The sequence below is a fragment of the Eschrichtius robustus genome, chromosome 13, assembly GCF_028021215.1.
Source record: "Eschrichtius robustus isolate mEscRob2 chromosome 13, mEscRob2.pri, whole genome shotgun sequence".
NCBI lineage: Eukaryota > Metazoa > Chordata > Mammalia > Artiodactyla > Eschrichtiidae > Eschrichtius > Eschrichtius robustus.
Genome location: NC_090836.1, coordinates 8,664,108 through 8,673,668, shown reverse-complemented (window position 1 = coordinate 8,673,668; position 9,561 = coordinate 8,664,108).

Below are 9,561 nucleotides of genomic sequence, written 5' to 3'. Positions count from 1 at the left end.
ATATTTAGATTATTATTTGCACAGTGTGCTAAAAGTTCCTGTCATACTATAAAGATGTTATTCACTGTTACTTCCTGCCAGGATGCTTGAATATTTTCAGCTGTATGCTTTATATCATATTTCTAAAACTCGGTTACAATTGCATTATCTGTAGTCTGTCCAAATGTCCATCTAAGATAAAAGATCTTAAAAGTTGAAATAACTCCTTGGTCCATTGACTGGATTAATGATGTTGCGTTTAATGATAAAAAGCAAATTTTCACATTTTCACTCAAGACCCTAAGAGAATAGTATGACCTATAGCATTATCTAACAGTAGAAGTGCTTTAAAAACTAAATTATTTTGCTGACAGTTATCTCTATAAACTTGGAGGCAAGGAGGGAAAAGAATGGTATGCATTACTATCTATATGTGAACTGAATAAGAGATTCTCAGTAACCAGTCCTGGAGAAATATTAAAAGAAGTAACAAGATTGACCATAATGAGTATCTGTTATTTACATAGCAGCAAAGTTTGCACTTCATGCGATTACTCAGAATTAATATACTGTGGTAAATGAAAACTGAATCCTGTAGTTGGGTGGCTGATGTTATTTAAGTGAACCGTGCTCTCTGAAATCTGCACGTGTGCAGAACCATGAAAAGATTCTGTGCCTCTAATACAGATGTCTGTACCTCTAATACAATTCAGCTACTGCACAATTTGAGTACCTCCATTAAATACTGTAGGTTACAGCAATTTTTAAATTCAATAATATCTATCTTACTCCCACTATTGTAGCATACTGGATATAGAGAAGATCAATGACTTTGTCTTTTCCCTCAAGCTGCTCAGTATGTACCTATAAGATACTAGTAAAAAATTATTATTTACCCTTTAACTCAAATATTCTATACCTTGGTTTTAAAAAAAGTGTTTTGTTTCTGTTTTTGTTTTTTTTAGAAACGATGTGATTTTTCTTTAGCCTTCCTTTTAGTAAAATTCTTTCTTTGTGCTATTGCGAACTTCAGGTGAAATATTGGCAATTCATGTTCCTGGGAACTTGAGCAAATAATTCATGACACCAAGAACCTAACACTTACTGCATAATCATATTTTTCCACGTGTTACTGTATATTTATAACACCTATCCCTTTCTTAAGCATGTCTTTCTGAATGATTATATCTGATCTCTTAATAGATGAGGAAAAACATATGATAGATTTAACATCTACTCCGGATTTAAGAAGCAGAAGAAAGAGGAGGAAGAGGAGAAAAAGGAGGAATCTGAGTGAATTAGAAATAGTAGATAGTGCGTTAACATATTAATGACTGTATATTTAAAATTACAGCCAAAATAAACAAAACAGTGATTCTATACATTTTGTAATCACCAAAATTGTTTTATCATCGTTACTATTTAACATTGCTCCAGAATTCTAGCCAGTGAAACGAAGAGGGAAATAAAAATTAGTGATGATTGATTATACAAACAAGACAAAACACTGATTATGGATTTGTAGAAAATAAATTTGATGTAGAAAAACTGACTGAAAATTATAAGACACAGATAATTCATTAAGCTGACTAATCTCATGACAAATATCCATGGGATACACCCTATCTTAAATAAATAGAAAATTGTTACAATAGCAAATTGTTCTCTCTAATGATATAAAAGGTATTGTCCACCATAATAACAAATAAATAAATTCATGTGAATAAATTAATACGAGATATAAAATGACGACAATTTAAAATTATAGTGAAAGCTACCAAGATAAGTTCAACAAAAGAAGTAATGTAACTTTTTCTTGGATAGAAAGTTCAACCTTCTAAAAGCAGCATCACTTCTGTCAGATTAATCAATAAATGAAATGCAATTAAAATTAAAATTCCAGAAAACATCCATATAACTAATACTACTATTGCAATTTTTTAAAAGTAAGAAGTAAATTCCTTTTAGATATAATCCTGTGCTGATTCTGAGAGGTAAACTAGTTTTATTAATATCAGATATATTGCCGACTTATTCTTTTAGAGTAAACATGTACTATTTCTGACATTTTAAAAAGTTCACGTAATAAATGAAAATTAGCATCTGAGGTGTGCTCCATTTTATAATCATGTCATTCTTTTTCTCCAGACTATTACATATTTTTATCAAATCTATGAAGTATTCTCAAGACAATAAAGTTGATACCTAATGAAGGTATGATCTAGCACTAATCCTCTCTTTTACTCTTATGTTGAAACATCCCTAGTCATTCATTAAAGCTAAGAAATAATCAGGCCAAAACTGAGGCGATAACAGGAACTCAGAGAACTAATTAAGTCATTATGCCTATTTTTCTGAGAAGGTATCTGCAATTTCCCACAAATTTGACCTTTTATTTAGATAGAGCCTGGGTCCTGGAGAAATGGAGGTTGGAATAACGTAATCTCCATACTATGAGCTAGGAACTCAAATAATTCTACCTTCATTGTAAGATTGAACCAAAAGTAAACAAGCCCTTCTAAGATCTTACAGCCCAGGTTACAATCATCTGTGTTTTCAAGAAATTTCAATCTTTATTCATGGGTTAAGGGGTCAAAATTGGTAAAGCCCTGGATCCTGAGAGAAGTAACATGTAACTCCTTTCTGGAGAAGGGTAACTTCATCCCAGAATACAGATTGTCAACAGAAAGAAAAACACAAAATGTAAGAGCTGAGAGTTGAATTTTATATAGGGTCTTACTGAGGACTATAGACCTGGAAACAGCTTCTCAGTAGCTCTGAGGGGACTGCTCTGGAAAGGTAGGGAGAGAAACCAGGGTGTGTGTATACGTATACACATATGGTTTTGGCTAGGGAATACATGCAGTCTTGCATACATCTCAGTAAAAGGCTACTGCAAGGAAACAGGACACAATTTATGAGAACTAGCAGAAATAAGTTAACAACAGAATGAGTCACTCTTGTCATATCGTGGATTTATCAAGCACAGAAAATGGAAATAGAACAACTATGTTTACTATGGCTAAACTTTAAAAAAAGACAAGCTTGAAAATACCTTTAGGGAAAGGGAAAATAAAAAATAATAAAGTGTATTTATTGAAATTGAATATATTTAGAACTTACTGAAAAATTAAGAAAATAGAAAGGATTTCCACAGATCTCACATCCAGTTTTAGCTGTCATTAATATCTAACATTAGGCTGGTATCTTTGCCACAATTAATGTACCAATAGGGATAAATTATTAACTAAAGTTTATACTTTTTTTCAAACGTCCTTAGTTGTTGTCTAATATTTTTCTGTTCCAGACCCCATGCACAGCAGGTATCACATTACATTTAATTTTTATATCTCTCTAGTGTCCTCTTGACTCTGATAGTTTCTCAGACTTTCCTTTATTTGATCATCTCAACAGTTTTGAAAGCTGGACAAATATTATAGAATGCCCCTCTATTGAAAACGATCTGATGTCCTTCTCATGGTTAAACTGGTATTATGGGCTTTTGGAAGGAAAACCACAGAGTATTAGTATTCATCACATATTAAGGGTATACAATATAAACATGATTTATCGCTGTTGATACGGATCCTGATCATCTCACTGAAATAGTACCTGTTTTCACATCTGGAAAGCTGCTCTTCTTTTCCCCCTTTTCCATACTGTACTCTTTGGAAGGAAGTCACTATATGTAGCCCAAACTTAAAGAGTGGAATTTATGGTTCCCAATTTTGAGGCTATAAATTACTTGGAATTCGCCTGGAAGGAATATTATCTCCTCTCCATTTATTTATTCAACCATTTATATCAGTAAGGACTCATGAATATTTATTTTATATTTTGGGTTATTAATCCAGTCCTACTTTATTTACTACGTTGCTCAAATTATTGCAATTCTGACTTTTGAGAATTCTTTCAATCGGCTTCTGTGCCCTTTGACACTCCCCCATCAATGTAGGTTTTGTTGTTTGTGTTGCTATGTTTACTTGCTTGTTTGAGCAGACTCGTCTTGTATACTTCCTCCTCCAGTCCTAGAAACAACCATTTCTCTAAGGAACCTGGTTCCCTTTACTGGAGAGTGGTATTAAGAACCAAGATCTGCATGGCAGTAGCTCATTGCTACTGGAATGTTAATTGCTTACAGGCTCTTTCAGCTGAAAATGCAAAGAAATACATGTTGTGTTACTACACATGTTACTAAATACATGTTAGCGTACTAACACTTGTATATACATGTATCTATAAATATTTCTATAAGTAGTCAGTTATGCTTACATTAACCTACCCGTTATACTGTCGTCTCCAACTCTAATCTATTACCACACAGATCATTCTAGCCTCCTTCCCCTGCTTATCTGTAAATTGTTCTTTCTCTAGTTTCTTAACATAGAAGCTTAGATTATTAATTTTAGATCTTTCTTATTTTCTAATATATGCATTTAGTGCTATACATTTTCCTCTAAGCTCTGTTCTTACTACATCCCACAAATTTTGATGTTCAGAAAATAGACATGTTAATTTTTGTTTAGTTCAAATTATTTTTAAAATGTCTTTTGAGACTTCTTTGACCTTTTAGTTATTTTAGAAGGATGCTACAAATTTCCAATTATTTGGGGATTTTTCTAATTATCTTTATCTTATTTATTTCTAGTTTTATGTCATTGTGGTTTGAGAGCATACTTTGTATGACCTTGATTCTTTTAAATTTGCTAAAGTGTGGCCTATTTCGTTAAATATTTCATTTGAGCTTAATAAGAATGTGTATTCTGCAGTTGTTGGATGAAGTAGTCTGTGAATGTCAATTCAATCAAGTTGATTGATAATGTTGTGCCATTCAGCTGTATCTTTACAGATTTTCTGCCCACTAGGTCTGTCAATTATTGATAGAAGGGTGTTGAACTCTTTAGCTATACTAGCTATTTATCTATTTCTCCTTTTAGTTCTATCAGCTTTTGTCTCACATATTTTGATGTTCAGTTGATAGGTACAGACACATTTAGATTGTTATATCTTCTTGGAGAATTGACCATTTTATCATCATGTAAATGTGCCTCTTTATCTCTGATAATTTTCCTTGTTCTGAAGCTGGCTTTGTCTAAAATTAATGTAGCTACTTCAGTTTCCTTCTGATTGGTATTAGGATGATACCTCTTTCCACCCTTTACTTTGAAACCCTGCTCTAATACAATACAGACATAACATTTTAAAACCAAGAGAAAGTTATGCTCATACATGGAGTGGCATGGTCTTTGGAAAGGGATACTATTTCTTTCTGTGAGTGAATATGTGCAAGTGTGTGTGTGTGTGTGTGTGTGTGTGTGTGTGTGTGTTTGAGAGAGAGAGAGAGAGAGGAAGGCTTTAATTTTGGAGAAGAGATTAAGTACTTTGGATGACAATGGAGATTTCACTCTAGCTCCATATGCTTCAGATAATGTCATCTCTTCTCCATCCTCTAGACTTACATCAGCAGCAGTCTAGTGAAACTCAGATATCTATATCCTCACAAACATGGAAACTTTTCATTCTAAGAGAATCTTAATGAGTATTTTTTATTTGTGGTATGCACTTTCACATCTTTAATTACTTCTTAAAAAACTTTAAGAGAAATCTAGTCACACTTAAGATCACCATTGATCACAGAATTGCCAATTAAATAGGCAATTTTTAGTCATTGAACATTTCACACTATAAAAAACTAATTCCTCTTTGGAATTCTCTCATCCTTAACCTCACTCATGGTGATCCTATTGCTCTTTAACTGCTTTTCTATCTTTTCAGGCTCCTCTCTCTCTCCACTGTCCTTTTCTGAAGTTCTATGGTAGACCTTATTTTCTTTATACATGCTGCTTTCTTCATATGCCCAAGATATTAGCATTTACCCAAACGTGGATGAAGCCCTCATCATTATCTCAAGCAGTCCTCTCTCCTAACCTCCAAAACAACTTTTTTATCTCCCCAATTGGTCTGTTTTCCCCAATTAAGCCAAAAGAAACTCAAACTAAATAAAGCCAAGTTTATTATACCAACTCCCAATTTTCCAGTGTAGAAATACGGGAAGCATTATGTTTCTACCTCAATTTTACCCCCTCCCCTACCAAAGTCAAATAAATCTAGTCTAGAAGCTTTTTTCTTATGTATCTACCACATTCTCCACTTTAGCTCATTCTATGTCCTAATCATCTCTCACCACTAATAATGTAGTCTACCAGGTCTTCTCCATCCTTTCATTTGTTAGATTAATCTTTCTTTTAAAATATCAGAAAATGTCAAATCCCTAAAGAATGCATTTCATTGAATATAGCTTAATTTTAGCATGTTGCATAAGGTCTTTAATTATGCACCATAACATCGATACATAGAACTTACTCCCAATTATTTTAAGTTACGCAAATGTACATAATCTAGACACATGATCCTCTCACTCTTAATGTCTTTATGCTGTTTACATAGTAAACCATCAGCCTGAGATAACCCACACCACTGTAACTTTTTCATTTATTCCATATTTTTCATTTTCTATACAACTCTAGTGTAAAATAGTTTTGATGCCTCCCCTCCCTTTGTCTTTTCTCCCAGAACATTCTATGAATATCTGGTATATAAAGCTCTAAATTACATAGGAAAGAAACGTATTTCCAATGCTCTTATGTACCACATTGCTCGTAAAAATAAGTTACTATGTTTACTTTCCTAAAACCCACAAAATATATATCTTACATCCAAGCCTTTGCCTATGCTGCTCCTTGCAACTTTAGTATTACATTTTATACTTGCCCAATTAATTCCTGGTCATCCTTCCACACCTAGTGCAGGTGATTTAATGTTAGTGGGACATATCAAAATCACGTAACCAATTAAAATCAACTTCAGTCACATTATCAATTGACCGATGCTCGAGAGAAGATAATGAGTGATTTCTTGCAGTAGTAGCAGCAGAATGAAAATATCTTTTCTATACTTCATTTGTATTTTCTAAATAAAGAAACAAGATTTTTATATATTTTAATGTTTCCGTATTTACCCTCCAACCACCCTAGTTCAAGCAAGCTACTTACTGATTATGAACAAGCACTTAGACACAATTTTGCTTGTTAAGTTGTGAATTCTTAAGAATGGGAAATTTAGAGCATGTGTTTCAGCTCAGTCCAGAAAATATATTTGCTGTGTGTTTGCCTCACTCAGAAGTAGTAGAGCCATGTGGAAATATCTGTGGTTTTTTTGAAGATGGAAGAAACCACTTGCTAGGGCTATTGTGACCTTTTGTGAGGTTAGCACAGAGGATGTCTTTGAAGACTCAATCTTTTTCTTACCCCAGATATCTTCTAAGGGCATTTCCCCCTTAGAATATGCATGTAATTTAGAATAAGTAGAGAGAATAAAGAATATGCAAGACTAAATTAAAGGGGAAAATGAGAACAGGATTGTTCAGCTCAAGGAAGAGTCTTTTTCTAAGGAATTGGGTAATAATATATGTATTTTTTGATGATGCCTGGTTTTAGTGAAGTGGCAGAACAAAACTGATCTGAGGAAAAGTAGATAAAAATGTATTTCCCATTATTAGCTTAGATTTTAGAGTTTAGTCCTTTGTCCTTAAGTCAAGAATATCCTTCCTATTTTCATAAGGAATATAATAAAATAAAAAGGTGAAGAAGACAAAATGTAATGAATTACTGATGAGAAAGGAGCTTACAAGGCCAATCTGAAGTTTAAACCAGAACTAAGGATGGAAGCATGAGAAGTGATGTTTCTGAACTTTGCCAAGGCCCTGTCAAGATAAAAAATGAGATCCGAAAAAAATCCTGTAGTTCAATAGTGAATTAAATGGACAAAAATTTCCACCCTCTGTATCTTTAAACTTGAACATAGGTTTCCCCAACTTTTCAATCATGTATTCATTACTTTCTATGGTATTTTTTTGAAATAAAATGATAATGTATCTTCTTCTCCAAGTATCGTTATTTTAATGTTCACATTTAGATATTAATCTATCTGAGGTTTAACTTCATGTATAATGTGAATCCAGGATCTACCTCTAACTTTACATGTTTATTACTGGAATTCTACACATATTGTACTTTTGAAACAATACACCAAAGAGTCGAGAAGAAGATGACGTTAATGAAAAGATTTCAATGGGATAGCACTTGACACTAAAAATGAATTTTCAGATATTTTCTCCTTGTAGGGCTCGCATGAACCTTTTGATTTGCATAGGTTATCATAATCACTTACACAGATAAAAAGAAGAAACTGGGCTTCACAATTTAGGTTTTATGACTAAGGTTGTATTTAATACATGGTGAAGTTAAGTCAGGTCTTATGATTCAATGTTCTGCCTTTTCCCACTTTATTACATTATTATAATACTCACAGCACAGGAATAACTGGAGCATCATAACTAGTATCATTCCATGGTTTTATTTATTCAGTAGAAGTCGGTATGACTATGAATGAGAAAAATATGTTTAAAACATATTTGATTAAAAAGTTCTAGGATCCACTCAGTTGAAGTCCCTAGTCAGTAAAATGATTTCTCATCTCCTGGCTTTTTATTAATTGGTTACAAAATGTCTATATTTAGTGGAAAGAAGGGAATTATGACAATAGAGGTTAACACAAGGTTAAAAATCTCAGTAATTTAATACAAGTGCATTACATGGGGATACAAGCTTAGTTGCAAGGATATTTCAAATGAAAGGTAGGTAAAGCCTTAGAGTCAGGAGACATCTATTTGCTGTCTATATTTCTCAATACCATTTTACTCATTTGTACACTACATTTTGTATTCATCTTTTATCACTACACTGAAACTACACTTTCAAATAGCATCAGCGATTTCCAAACCCATGTGTACTTGTCAGTATACATTACCTAAACTTTATAAAGTATTATCAACTGAACTATCTCTGAACCTCTCCTATCCTTTTCTTCCTTATTATCATTTTCTACTGGTTTTCTTTCATTTCAATTATTTTGGCTCCTTTGTAGAATTCTCCTTAATCAGCCTTTCAAATGTCGGTTGGCTCAGAGTTTTAACATTTTTTTTTCTTTCACTATATACTTTCTCATCTTTGTACATGACTTGAAATAGAAAATATAGACAATACTCAAATCTCTATTTCTAGCTAGAAATAAATGGACCAGAGTAACATACTCAAATGAGGAATATGTTGCCTCCAAAATCCAAAGAAGCTCACTAAGTGTTGTGCCTCTTTTTCGGTGGTAAGAAAAGCCAGATGCAATAATTAATCTTCTCTTAGAAGAGAGATCTTAATATGCCCTGTGAAAATGGACCCTTAGAAATTTCACTGAAGAAGAAGGCCCCTGAGTTTTTGTCAAATATATTTCCCACCCTCTGACACACAAATGTCTTACTAATAAATCTAGAGTAGTTGCTACTACTTACTCATTAAGTCCAATCAGAATAACATCAACAATGTAATGGACCAAGGTGATATCTGTGGAAGGAACAGGTGGTCAATACTCCTGCGTACTAAACTATGACATAGAACTTGAGAGGTGATATATCCCTGAGGTGGAATATTGAAGGTGTACTGCTGGCTTTGCCAGCTGAAAGAAAATTGC